Source organism: Panthera leo, chromosome B3 (genome assembly GCF_018350215.1).
Source record: "Panthera leo isolate Ple1 chromosome B3, P.leo_Ple1_pat1.1, whole genome shotgun sequence".
NCBI lineage: Eukaryota > Metazoa > Chordata > Mammalia > Carnivora > Felidae > Panthera > Panthera leo.
The window spans coordinates 66,284,671-66,297,392 of record NC_056684.1 but is presented as its reverse complement, the minus strand read 5'-3'; positions in this window follow the sequence as shown (position 1 = coordinate 66,297,392).

The following is a 12,722-nucleotide window of genomic DNA, read 5'->3' as shown; positions in this document are numbered from 1 at the left end:
GTGGAGTATTTGATTCTTAAAGGATGAAACCACAGTATATGGTTCTTTTGTAACTTCCGCAGTACTTAGCAATTGACTTATTTAACTGCCATGCAAACAGATGCAATTCACAAATTTTTAGATGCTGGGCTACGTGGTTTAGCAGATTCCAACTTTTTGATTAATCACACAAGTTTTGGTGGTATGGTTTATGATTTTGTTATGAAATGTTTTGTCTTTTTTATGACTCAACTCTCTGAAGAAACAAACTGTTTTCTTGTAATATTATTAAAAGCAGGATTGTTGTGAAGTTAGGAGAAATATATGTAAGTTGTCATGGCATGGAAAGCGACATATAAATACTGTATCACCATTATTATTTTTCCACTCTCCAATGTTTCAGGGCATGTAACAATAGGCCATTATTAGCAGAGTATTTATACTATAAAAGCAATTCATGAGGGAGACTCACATAGCTCAGTCCCATGCATTCAGTAGATACTTAATAACTCGTAAGTCAACTCTTTATAACATATACACAGAAACATGCAAGTACTTCCAATGCACAGCTCAAAGGAATGGTCATCAAGTGAACATACCTATGGAACCAGCAACCAGTTTAGACAACAGGACATTACCAGTATCCCAAAAGCCCGTCTCATGAATCCTTCAAGTCCATACCCATCACACCTATCAAGTACAACCAGTATCCTGACTTCTTGTAGCACTAATTTTGCTTGTTTTTAAGCCTTACAAAAATTCAGTTATATAATCGGTACCCTTTCATGGCAGGTTGTTTTTCACTCAGCTTGGTGGTTATGAGATCAATGCCTACTACTGCATGTAGCTGTGGGGTTTGTTTGATTTTTCATTTATAATACTATATATTATTCCACTCAATGAATATGCTATTATAGCAGGATTCTCTCACAGAGAGATGGAACATGAGGCTTTCTTTGTCCAGGAAGCAACTTTATTCGTCACGTTGGCACGGGCTCAACGGGTTCATACCCAAAAAACTAAGCCCTGAGCACAGCAGGGTGTAGCCTTTTATGCAATTTCAACTTCTTTCTCTCCTATATAATGGTGACACATATAGTCTGATTGGACACAGTCCAAGTTACAGAGTCGTGTCAGAGCTATGCATACATGGATGGCAATTGATTAGTCCAAGTTGCCTTCCTTTTTTCTGAGGACCCCACCACATTCCTTATGGAGGGGCTCTACCTCTAGCACATTATAATTTACTGATTCATTCTATAGTATGTGGGTTGTTATAAACAATACTATATTGAATATTATCATGTCTTTAGGTAAACTTACATATACATTTCTACTGAGCATAAACATGGGGGAATTGCTGAATTACTATATTCCTATTAACTAGATAATGTGATTTAGTAGATGCAGTTTTAGAAGGAACTGCCAGTTTTTCAATATGCTTTTGCCGATTTATCCTTCCACAAGCAGTGAATAAGAATTGGAATTTGTCCACATTGTCACCAATTCTTAACATTACCTGTTTAATCTTACCCATCCCAGAGTATATGTAATCATATCACAAGGTAATTTACATTTCCATGGTGACTAACAAAGTTGAGAACTTTTCACATCTATTGGCCATTTGGTAATCCTGTTTTGTGAGTGGCTAGTCAAATATTTTGCTTATTTTTCTACTGGGCTGTTTTCCCTTTCTTAAAGACTTATAGATATTCTTTGTATGGAATGTAATCACTGGTATTTTTAAATTTACATCTACTATCCTGCTATTTGTTTTCTGTTTGACCTACCGGTTTCATGTTTACTCTTTTTCTTCTTCCTTTGTCTTCCCTTGGATCAATAAAAAACTATTATTTATCCCACTCCATTAATTCCTTAGATATGCATTATTTTATTATCCTCTGTGATGTTAGAGACTGCAGTATACAACCTTGACCTAGGACAGACTACTACACATTACTGTTCTTATCTCTTCCCCAGTAATGCTAGAACTTTGGAATGCCTTAGTTTATCTCCCTCTTTTGCATTTTTATGTTTACCTGTGAGACATTTTGTGTTTTGTTGTTGTTCTTTGTTTTCTTTTCAAATTGTTATTTAAATTGTAGCTAGTTAACATACAGTGCAATATTGGTTTCAGGAATAGAATTCAGTGATTCATCACTTACATACAATACCCAGTGCTCATCAAAACAAGTGCCCTCTTTAATGCCCATCACCCACTTAGCCCATCACCTCCAGCAACCCTCAGTGTGTTCTCTATAGTTAAGAGTCTCTTATGGTTTGCTTCCCGCTCTGTTTTTATCTTATTTTTCTTTCCCTTCCCTTATGTTCATCTGTTTCATTTCTTAAATCCCACATATGAGAGAAATCATATATTTGTCTTTATCTGCCTGACTTATTTCACTCAGCCTAATACACTCTAGCTCCATCCAGATCACTGAAAGTGGCAAGATTTCATTCTTTTTTTTATGGCTAATACTTCATTGTATGTATATACCACGTCTTTTTTATCTATTCATCAGATGATGAACACTTGGATATTTGTTTTAGAGAAGGTCAGCTGGTGACAAAATCTCTCAGCTTCCATTTTCTTGAGAAAATGTTTCATTAACAATCAGATCTTTATAAACTTAATTTTCACTACTTTATTTTCACTTATCGATGGTTAGTTTGTTCCCTTTTATTTTATTTGCACTACTGCTGGATAATTTGACACTGTCTTCTTTTGGTAACTTCAATTTCCTTTCAGTTGTCATAGTTTATATTGAGGTGTCAAATATAAGCTTATTATTTTGTGTCTTTTTTCTCTGGATATTTTTAAGATTTTTCTCTTTGGTTTTGGTTGTCAACAGTCTAACTATAATGTTCCTAAATCTTGTTTGCATTGTATTATTTTGCTTGGAATTCACTGAGCTTGTTGAATTTGTGGGTCATTACCTTTTACCTGTTTGGGAGTATTCTCCACCGTCAGCTCTTCAAATGCATCTCCAACCTCGTTCTTTCTCCTTTGAAGGAACCCCAGTCACATATAGGCTAGAGTTTTGGAAATTGTTCTACATATAGCTATGCTCATTTCTGTATTCTCAATCATCTTTGTGTTTCAGTTTGGATATTTTCTATTAAGCTGTCTTCTGGTTTTCAAATTGTCTTCTGCTGTGTTGAATAAGTGGATAAATGTAGCCATTGATTTGATTTCAGATATTGTGATTTCAGATTTAAACTGTCCATTTATTTTAGTTTACATATTCTAAAGTGTCTAGTAAAATTCTTCATATTTCATCTATATTTCTTCATCTTTTATCTAGTTCTTAAAACTATTCATCTTTGTCGACGTTAAAGCTTATGTCTGCTAACTTCAATATATGGATTACCTTTGGGTCTTATATTCTTGTATAATGATTATTCTCTTGGGTTTTAGTCTCATGGTCCTCTATTTTGGCAGGCCTAATAACTTTTATGCCATAAATTTGCAAATAGACATGGTAGAGGCTATGGATGAGCCCATCCTCCAAAGTTACTCGACTCTTTCCTCAGCTAGTCAATGTGGAGGCTTATCAACATGATCTAATTAGGGAGACAGATGAATACAGTCTAATTGTAATTCACCCTTCTTCTGCATGTGGCATAGCTTACCAAGGCTTTCAGTGAGAGCCTCGTGCGTTACCAGAGCCCCTTTCTTTTCAGGACATGGAGTTTTTGTCTCCGTACGTAAGACTGAAGAAAACTCCACTCTGCTTTCCTATTTTCTACCTAGCTATTTATCCTCCCACACCCAAAATGTCAGAATTCAGCAAATGTCTTAAGGGGGAAACTGACCATGAATTTGAGGTCTTTCACATTTCCCATTTTGTCAATGCAGTCCTGCAAGACTGCCAAACACCCTGTTGACTTCTAAGTGTGGCAGCAGCTACTCTCTGTCTGGGCGAAGTTGAACTCAGTCTCTTGCTCAGACCCAGAGTTTGCAAATCTAGCCAGAGTAAAACTACAAAATGTCAGCCCACTTCTCCATGGCTCTCTTCTTTCCATTCTTAAAACCCCCTATCCTTCATTGCTTCAGTAGCTCTCTAACACTGTTAAACATAGGATCCCTTAATTAGTCTATCTTTTCTACTTGTTCTCAGTGGGAGCTTTGGTATGGCCACAATGACTCCATCTTACTCCCATATGAAAGTCCTTCTAACAATGTTTTGATTGCGTTAAAAGATCTATTTATTAAAGTGTATAATTTTATTTGAAAATCTGGCAGATAATGCCAGCCCTTATGAAAATAACATGTTAATGTGAAATGTACAATGATAGCGAAGTATTTTCTTTTTAACTAAAAATAGTTTCAAAATTGAAGCATTAAAAACATTGAAACCAATATGTCAATTTTTTTAATTCTTTATCACCCACTTATACCATATCAGCAGAGTATTTGTAGAGATAAATGATTACTTTGTGGAAAGACGGTCTTCTGAATATGTTAACAATTCAGCTTTTCTAGGTATTAACTAAGCTGTAGGGTGTGCTGAACTGGGCATTCTTAAGTAATAATTGAATGGGTACACATTTTTCAGAATGGGATATATAATTGGAAGTCTAGAAGTAAGACTAATGACTGTTATTTAAAAAAAACACATTCATTATAGCTGGATGTAATTCAAGTGCATGTGGTGCTTTGCTTTCTAATTTTTTTTACCAATATTTTTATAAGGCCTTATTAAATTTTATATTATGATTGTAGTTAAACTAAATTTGCATAGATTACATACAGCTTCAACGGCAAAAGCTCTGAGATCAAAATCATGTGGCAAGAAATCTAATTAATGACATGATGGTGCTATCTGGCAGTTGCTTAGAATGTATTAGAATACCGTATCAGTTCCACTAAACAAACAAGCAAATTGTTACATATTTATTTTTATAAAAATCTTAGGCAAACTATGAAGGGCACAAGTTGCGCATTCAAAATTTAGTGACTAATTCAAATGTCGTTACTAACACCAATGGATCCTCAGCTAGATCCCAAGTTTAATTAGTGATCAATGTTTTCACGGATTCCATGATTCAATAAACTCCTCTTTTCACAAAATTGAATTTGCTTTGATTTTCTGTCACTTCTAAAACAAGCAAACAAAACCAGAGGTCATACAACTAAAATCAAGATTAAATAACCAATGAGGAAAAAGAGGCTGTATACCAGAGCCTAAAGACTAATTACAAATAATCAGGAAAAAAGCTGTGATAACTTTCAGAATCCAGAAAGCCTTGGACCACAGGTAGATGATTGTATTTGCCTGTGATTGGAAGAGAGGGTAGGGCCCTTTGAGGTATGGATTCAGGGACTTCTGAACTCCACCCTTCCTTCCTTCTAAGGACTTTTCCCCTCCTAGAATGAAGAATCCCCTCTGACCCTGACAAGAATTTATTCAGAGGGCATTTTGCCTAGTTATTAACTCAGTTTCGGTTTTAGCATTTGCTGCATCTGGTAATCTTCCTAACCTTATCTTGATTGCTGGCAGAGAATTCTAGAAGGGTAGGGAAAAGGAAAGGGGGTAGACATGGTGAAAATCAACAAAGACCACAAAATCATTGGTTCTACTGTTTTCATTTTCTCTCTCAAAATATTATTTTGGGACCGTTACATAGATACAAGATCCAAGGCAAGAAAAACAAAGATACTAAAAAGAGAAACATTTCATGGATTTATTAAGAGTGTTCTAACTCAAGCTTAAAAAAATAAAACAGAATTTTCTAGAAAGTTAATTTTATTTAACACCCTCGGTTGGACTTGTTCTCGAACTGGCAATTGAAAACGTAGACTTGGAAAGTTCCACTTCAAAACAGACCTTTAAAAACTATTTTGTCACAAAATAATCACCAAATTTTTGAATTTTTTTATTGCATTAAGATATTATATTAAGCCATTATTTCTTTGTACTGTAGCTTCTCCAAGAGCACACCGAGTAACCAGAGGCAGAGATATATCATAGTGTAAAGATTACTGTGTTCTACTTTTGATCTGCCAGCGATTAGATCTCTGGCCTTGGATTCAATCTCTCTGAGTCTCAGTATGCTCTTTTAAATAATGCAGAATTTGATACCTGCTCCAAAGAATTAAAGATTTTATGCGTTAACTAGCCTACAGTGTTAATACAAGACTGTAGGTAATACATGTTCAATTACACTTTTCCTTTCCCTTTTTGTAAAAACACACAGATAGTTTTGCGGCACTATGTAGGTACAAGAAAATTCCCGTTTAAAATGTGTTTCATTGCCCTTTCAGTATAAAATTCATGCGTTGGTAAAATTGTGACGTATTATCTAGTAATACAACTATGAAGAAGAGAGGACATTTGAGAAATAAGAAAAGACAGTTTTCAAAAATAATCACCCAGCAGGAGGTCTACAGGTGCTACATAAATGCCTTGTGCCATTCATATCTATGACTTTTAAATTATAATACTAATAGTTAAATGTTTATTGTGTGCCACGCACAATGCTAAGTGCTTTAGTTATAACAGCTCATTACTACTACTTACTACTTCAATGCTGTGAAGAAGGTACTATTAACTTTTCACATAATACAAATGAAGAGACTGAGCCTCAGATAAGGTAAGTAGTTTTCCAAGGTTACAAAACTGGTAAATAGAAGAGCCTGGGTTCAAGTTCAGACAGTCTGCCATCAGGGTCTAGTGTTCTTTCCATTATACCACCTCCCATAGACAGGATATCCCGGATCTCCCCCAAAGCCATCGCCCAAGGTCTGGCTGACACCTACACATTTGCCACTTGTTAGCTACATAAGCCATGTATATGGTGGCAGGAAGTCCTCAGATCATCTCATAAGAGAAGGTTTCTGGGGATAACAGCAGGGAAAATGATAGCCCTGGGAGCCTAAGAATCTAAAAAGCAGGTACAAAACAAATGTGAAAAGGACAGAAAATGCAGGGTGCACTTCCCACAGCATCATGATGTTTTGAAGTGGAAGGAACAAGAATACTGAAGACCAGAGAGGTTGACATCATCCAAAGTCACACTCTTCATGCTGAGTCAGAAATAACCTCTGTGAGACTGGTATATTCCAGTTGGAAGTCCTCAAGTAGACAGATCTACACAGGTTAGAGGAGAATTTGAATCCTGAGCATAACAGAATACCCAGCTTTCTAAGAACGAAAACCATTCTAGTATATAAATGGACTACATTTACTTCAATGATGGAAGAAAAATACCTAACAAGTCCCCACTAACTTTCAGGATGGACAAAGGCCACCTGAAGGAAAGCATAGGAATACTTTAACCACAAGAAGTAAGATTTAAATTTTTTTAAGGTTTATTTGTTTGAGAGAGAGAGAGAGAAGAGAGAGAAGAGAGAGAGAAGAGAGAGAGAAGAGAGAGGAGAGAGAGGAGAGAGAGGAGAGAGAGGAGAGAAAGGAGAGAGAGGAGAGAGAGGAGAGAGAGGAGAGAGGCAGAGAGGCAGAGCATGAGCAGGGGAGAGGCAGAAAGAGGGAGACACAAAATCCGAAGCAGGCTCCAGGCTCTGAGCTGTCAGCACAGAGCCCGTCGTGCACCTTGAACTTATGAGCTGTGAGATCTTGATCTGAGCCGAAGCAGGAAGCTCAAATGACTGAGCCACCCAGGTGCCCAAAAAAGGAAGAACTGTTTCAGAACTGTTAGTTTGAGACCTGAGTAAAGGAAGGGCTGGTGTATGGTACATTTAATGACATTCTTAGACGCTCCTTGCAGTGACCTAGGGAAGTGGTGAGGGTTTATGATAGAAACTGATTAACTGAGCATAGTAGTAGTGTACTAAGCCTATAGAATAAATAACGTTTTTAAACCTGTGCAGTATAAGTAAACCAGGATCTGAAAAAGGTCAGTGGATTGTAGCAACGTCATTACCCTGGGGTGATATTATGCTAGAATTTTATAAGAGGTTTACCAATAGGGGAAACAAAGTAAAGAGAACACAAGATATCTCTGCATCATTTCTTATATTGTATACGAATCTATAGTTCTTTCCAAAAGAAATATTCAATTAGAAAAGCATAGGTTCCTAATTGAAGTAGAAGATGACAATACTTAGAGCAGTGGTAAATATTAGTGGAATGAATGAGCAATTGACATTGTCAGGTTATTTTGTGTTATGCTTTAAGGTCACCTTGTAAAAACCGTTTCTCCTCATCTTCCCGTTAGCTACTAATTGCTGGGCTGCTGGAGGAGCTCTCCCCTTGGTCTCATCTTTTACAATGTTTGCTTTCCTCAAGATCACCAGATCTATTTTTGTAACACACAATTTTGATGACTCTTCCTATCTCTCAAAGCACCAACAATTCCTCAATGTCTCCAGAATAAAATTACTTCACCCTAACATTCAGAGTTTCTCTCTTTCTAGGCCCCTGCCCCAATATTTTTCAACTCCAGACGAGTCAGTCGGCTTCCTGTGGCCTGTGTATGTCCTGAGCTGCTTGGCTTCCAACACACCTCATCCTTCACAGACTCATTCCTCATGTTGGCCCTTACCTGCTAAGTGATCTCAGGGAAAGCACTTGTTCTCCCACTCTTCACTTATTAACCAGAAAAAATGGTTTTAATTACAATTACTTCTACAGCTTTATGAGGAATGAGATAATAAATTCAAAATTCCTAACACGATGCCCGGTACATAACCTGATTTAGGGAAACAGTCATTTTCTTACTACCTTTGAGACCTTATAATCAAATGGATCATTGCCCTTTTCTCACAGTGTATTTTTTTAAATTTAAATCCAAGTTAGTTAATATATGGTATAATAGTGATTTCAGGAATAGAATTTGGTGATTCATCACTCACACATAACATCCAGGGCTCATCCCAAGTGTCCTCCTTAATGCCCCTTGCCCATTTAGCCCTTTCCCCCATTCAACACCCCTCCAGCAACCCTGTTTGTTCTCTGTATTTAAGAGTCTCTTATGGTTTGTCTCTCTGTTTTCATATTAATTTTGCTTCCCTTCCCCATGTCAATCTGCTTTTTATCTTACATTCCACATATGAGTGAAATCATATGATATTTGTCTTTCTCTGACTGAATCATTTCGCTTAGCATAATACACTCTAGTTCCATCCACGTTGCTGCAAGTGGCAAGATTTCATTCTTTCTGATCACCAAGAAATATTCCATTGCATATATATATCATATCTTCTTTATCCATTCATCTGTCGATGGACATTTGAGCTCTTTCCATACTTTGGCTATTGTTGATAGTGCTGCTAAAAACATTGGGGTGTATGTGCCCTTTAAAATCAGCACTCCTGTATCCTTTGGATAAATACCTAGTAGTGCAATTGCTGGCTCATAAATAGTACTATTTTTAATTTTTTGAGGAACCTCATACTGTTCTCTGGAGTGGCTGCACCAGTTTGCATTCCCACCAGCTATGCAAAAGGTTTCTCTTTCTCTGCATCCATGCCAACATCTGTTGTTGCCTGAGTTGTTAATGTTAGCCATTCTGATAGGTATGAGGTGGTATCCCATTGTGGTTTTGATTTGTATTTCCCTGACGATGAGTGATGTTGAGCATTCTTCATGTGTCTGTTAGCCATCTGGATATCTTCTTTGGAAAGTGTCTATTCATGTATTTTGCCCATTTCTCCACTGGATGATTTGGTTTTTGGGTGTTGATTTTGATAAAGTCATTTACAGATTTTGGATACTAACCCTTTATCTGATATGTCGTTTGCAAATATCTTCTCCCATTCAGTCGGTTGCCTTTTTGTTTTGCTGATTGTTTCCTTCACTTTGCAGAAGCTTTTTATTTCGATGAGGTCCCAATAGTTCATTTTTGCTTTTGTTTCCCTTGTCTCTGGAGACATGTTAAGTAAGAAGTTCCTGCAGCTGAGGTCAGAGAGGCTGTTGCCTGATTTCTCCTCTAGGATTTTAATGGCTTCCTGTCTTACAGTTAAGTCTTTCATCCATTTTGAGTTTTTGTGTATAAGAAAGTGGTCCAGGTTCATTCTTCTGCATGTCACTGTCCAGTTTTCCCAGCACCATTTGCTAAACAGACTGTCTTTATTTCATTGGATATTCTTTCCTGCTTTGTTAAAGATGGGTTGGCCATATGTTTGTGAGCCCATTTCTGGGTTCTCTATTCTGTTCCATTGATCTCAGTGTCTATTTTTGTGCCAGTACCATGCTGTCTTGATGATTACAGCTTTGTAATACATTTTTAAGTCTGGGATTGGTTTTCTTTTTCAAGATTGTTTTTGGCTATTTGGGGTCTTTTCTGGTTCCATACAAATTTTAGGATTTTTTGTTCTAGCTCTGTGAAGAATGCTGGTGTTATTTTGATAGGGACTGCAATGAATATATAGATTCCTTTGGATAGTATCAACATTTTAACAATATTGTTCCTCCAATCCATGAGCATGGAATGTTTTTCCATTTTTGTGAGTGTGTCTTCTTCAATCTGTTTCATAAGCTTTCTGTAGTTTTCAATGAATAGATTTTTCACCTCTTTGGTTAGGTTTATTCCTAGGTATTTTATGGTTTTGGGTGCAATTGTAAATGGGATTGATTCCTTGATTTCTCTTTCTGCTGCTTCATTATTGGTGTATAGAAATGCAACCGATTTCTGTACAGTGATTTTATATCCTGTGACTTTGCTGAATTCATGGATTGGTTCTAGCAGTTTTTTGGTGGAGTTTTTGTGCTTTCCACATAAAGTATCATGTCATCTGTGAAGAGTGAAAGTTTGACTTCCTTCTTGCCAACTTGGATGCCTTTTATTTCCTTTTGTTGTCTAATTGCTGAGGCTAGGACTTCCAACACTATGTTGAATAACAGTGGTGACAGTGGACATCTTTGTCGTGTTCCTGACCTTAGGGGGAAAGCTCTCAGTTTTTCCCCATTGAGGGTGATATTAGCAGTGGGTCTTTCATGTATGGCTTTTATGATCTTGAAGTATGATCCTTCTGTCCCCACTTTCTGGAAGGTTTTTATCAAGAAAGGATGCTGTATTTTGTCAAATGCTTTCTCTGCATCTATTGAGAGAATCATGTGGTTTTTATCCTTTCTTTTATTAATGTGATGTATCACATTGATTCATTTGTGGATATTGAACCAGCCCTGCATCCCAGGAATAAATCCCACTTGATTGTGGTGAGTAATTCTTCTAGTGTATTGTTGGATCTGATTGGCTACTATCTTGTTGAGAATTTTTGCATCCGTGTTAAACAGGGAAATTGGTCTGTAGCTCTCCTTTTTAGTGGGGTCTTTGGTTTGGGAATCAAGGTGATACTGGCCTCATAGAATGAGTTTGGAAGTTTTCCTTCCATTTTTATTTTTTTGCAACAGTTTCAAAAGAATAGGTGTTAACTCTTCTTAAATGTTTGGTAGAATTCCCCTGGAAAGCTATCTCATTCTGGACTCTTGTTTGTTTGGAGATTTTTGATTACCGATTCAATTTCTTTACTGGTTATGGGTTTATTCAAATTTTTTCTGTTTCTTCCTGTTTCAGTTTTGGTAGTTTATGTGTTTATAGGAATTTGTCTATTTCTTCCAGATTGCCCAATTTGTTGGCATATAATTGCTCATAATATTCTCTTATTATCGTTTGTAGTTCTGCATTGTTGGTTGTGATCTCTCCTCTTTCATTCATTTTATTTATTTATTTGGATCCTTCCCTTTTTCTTTTTGATCAATCTGGCTAGGAGTTTATCAATTTTGTTAATTCTCAAAGAAACAGCTCCTGGTTTCACTGATCTGTCCTACTGTTTTTTTTTTTTTTTATTTCAATATCATTGATTTCTGCTCTAATAATCTCTAATTATTTCCCTTTTTCTGCTGGTTTTGGGCTTTCTTTGCTGTTCTTTTTCCAGTTCTTTTAGGTATAAACTTAGGTTCTCATAGTGTATTTTATACCTACCAACTTCCAATAACTTCTTTAAATCACTTTTATCTTTTTAAATCATTTAGAAAAAAAATCCTTTCATTAGAGAATTTTCTTTTAAGCATTTTGGCACCATCTTATTCAGCAGTAAAACTTTGTATAGCTCAGCCTGATGCCCCCACAATAACAATCCATAAAGTGAAAAGTGTCAGCACCCCCATCGAATTGGAATCTGATGGGAACAGAAGCTTCATGTTGGTGTGGTTTTTTTCAAGCAGGTTGTGGTTGCTGAATGAATAGCACTAAACAAACACTGAGAGAGCTACTTGGCTTTCTAATATTATCATGTGGCCTGCTTTAGAGCTATTTCAAAAGATAATAAGGAGGTATAACCTGCATAAATCCAAAGAACAGTTCAAACATAAGTGGTGCCTGAATGAATGAAGGAATTGAGATTTCCTAAGGTCGGAGCTATAAATCTAGATGAGTAAAATAACATTCGATTGTCCGCGTATGAAAACAGGCCTAAGACAGATGGTCTTCCTCTCTGTTCCCCTTTCCAGACCATCATGCTCACTCACATATTTTCTCCTCTCTTGAATGAAATGGACGAAGGATGTTACCATTGAATGAAATGGAAGAAGGATGGAAGAAGGATGTGAGCTCTCAACCTAAACATCCTGCGGCCTTTCCAGAAGGTGGGAGTCAAGAGGAGTATAAAGGCATAGAGGAACAAAAATGCTTTCAGAGGGGTTTGTGTTATTTTTTTTAAAAAGCCATTTACAATGTCCCATAACCCAGGGATGGAGACATGGACTGTGCTTCTGGGAGGAACACTTTGCGCTAAAAAGGTTTTTTGACTAGGGGTTGAGAGACTGGGGTTCCACCACTGG